Below are 2,371 nucleotides of genomic sequence, written 5' to 3' on the forward strand. Positions count from 1 at the left end.
ATTCGAGAAAATTCGATGAACGTGACTCGGGGATAACCCCAAATCATGATTGACAGATATCATATAGGGGGTCATTAGTGGTGACTCGAGAGGTTAGTGTGTAAAACCTAGACTTAAGATGGAATTTTCGTGGTAATTTGTAAGATTGATAACATATCAAGTTTGGAATTCGGGCGAAATTAGACCTGTTCAGTTATTAGATAGCGGCAAGTTTTCAGCATTGAATTACTTTTGTAAGTGGTGTAGACTATAATCTAGATCAGAGTGTAGGGAACAATTCGGATGTTGTGTAGTGTAAATAAACTTGCAGCTCAACGTATAGCGGGTCTTGACCCTTACGGTAGTCTTAGTAGATGGTGTGTTTGACTTTGGGTTAGTGAGTTACCTTTTGACCTACGAGAAATGGACGGAGCTTTGTAGGGTATATGACCGTAAGACCCGTTTTGACTTAAGTATAGTTGTGACTTAAGTATAGTTGTGACCCGTTGTGGTGGTTTGTTGTACTTATGACCTTTATTAACCTTCATTGACCAGATTCCGAGGACGGAATCTCTTTAAGGGGGTAGATTTGTAACATCCTTATGTCGGGCCTAGGTGAAATTACCTATTTTTGCCCTTTTTGTCCGTTTAGTGTTTTAAAGAGCATTTTAATGAAATAATTAATTATTGGGTGTATTTAATTAATTATTAGTTCAGTGAGTGCGTTATGTGACATGGGTCACAGAAATATTTTATTTATTAATTTTGGACTTCGTTTGGGCTCCCGACCGTGATGGGTTATGTTTCTGAAAACAGGTAAATACCCGTATTTTATCAGGTATGGGATTTTACCCATTTAATAAGTCAAAAACCGCCCCTTTGTTTTCCATGGTACTGTATACGGTTTTAGTTGGGGAGGGTTTCCTCTTCTTTTTCTTTTGTTTCTATCAATCAAACATACACACACACATATGAATCCTAGTTCTAAATTGATGAATTGATGAAGATGATTAATTAATAGTTTCAAGTTTAAAGCAAATGGTTCTTCCCTTTCCCTCTTCTTTTTGCCATCGTGACCCAACACCACCACCATAACCCTAGCTTTAATTAATGAAGAAGATGATGAATTCAAGTGTTATATTTCGGGTTTCTTGCATCTCCAACATCTAGCAACAAGGTTTGTCTCTCTAATTTTGTATTTGATTCATGTTAAATTTAGAGTTCTTGATATAAATATTAAATGTTGCAATTGGTGCTTGATTCTTTGATTTTGGTGATGAAATTACTTGTTAGATGCTAGATTGATGTTAGATAATAATTAGTGGTTGTATGTACACTTGTATTTGGCCTTAAATTGCAAGGAACATCGAATTTGGGGGTGCACAATTGGGCGGACAGCAGATAAAAGCTGCTGTTGTTGCTGTTTCTGGGCGGCTGACTGCCGCTGCCGGCTGCAGCTGGCGGCCAGCGGTGGTGGTTGGCGGCCGGTGTCGGTGGTTGTCATTTTTTAGTGCCCGGGACGGTTTAATTTGATAGTTTGGACCTTGACTCTCTAGTATTAATTATGTTTGATTTGGTTTTATATCTTGAGCCATTTTGTTAGTATGATTTGGGTAGTAATGGGTATAGGTGGATTTTTGTATGAAATACTCGGTTTGTCGTCACACGTACTACTTTGATTATACTAATATTGTCATGAACGATTTGATGCTTACTCGCCCACTTTGCCATAACCCACTTGGATGAATTTATATAAATTATATGTTTAAGTTGCTTATATATCGCTCATTTGGACCATGACCAATTTGTGGGTTTTGTTGTGATCTTTAATTGAGATTTTGGTATGAATACATAATTGGTAAAAACTTAGTTTGTCGGTTGCGACCCGGACTTAGTAATTCCGTTTGACTTTGACTCGCTTATGGTGTTGACTTGAGTTTTAATAAGTTTATGTGTACAATTTGTGTTAAATCTTGTTCATAAGTGTGTCATTTAACTTGTTAGATGTTAGTTAAATATTGTATATATGTTGTGTATCATTGTGAATATATTTATTGTCTAAAACGCTGCTCGAAACATAAATTTTGGGGTCGAAACCCAGCTGGACAGCAGCGTTTGCTGCTGCTGTTTCTCTACCTGATGTGCAGCATTTGCTGCTGCTGTTTTCAGCTGCTGTTGCAGCTTAATAGCTGCTGTCCGCCGTTGTTTTGCTGCTGTACGCCCGCGTGGCGCGCAGTGGCTTGGCGTGGTGCGTAGCTCGGTTGTTCGTATCATGGTTTTGTGGTTTGTGTATGTTGTTTGACCACCCGTGTGGCTCATGACCCGCTCGTTTGGACATGTTTAGGGTATATAGGAGTGTATATATTTAAGAGTGTATATATATGTATATATA

The sequence above is a fragment of the Rutidosis leptorrhynchoides genome, chromosome 4 (assembly GCF_046630445.1).
Source record: "Rutidosis leptorrhynchoides isolate AG116_Rl617_1_P2 chromosome 4, CSIRO_AGI_Rlap_v1, whole genome shotgun sequence".
Classification (NCBI taxonomy): domain Eukaryota; kingdom Viridiplantae; phylum Streptophyta; class Magnoliopsida; order Asterales; family Asteraceae; genus Rutidosis; species Rutidosis leptorrhynchoides.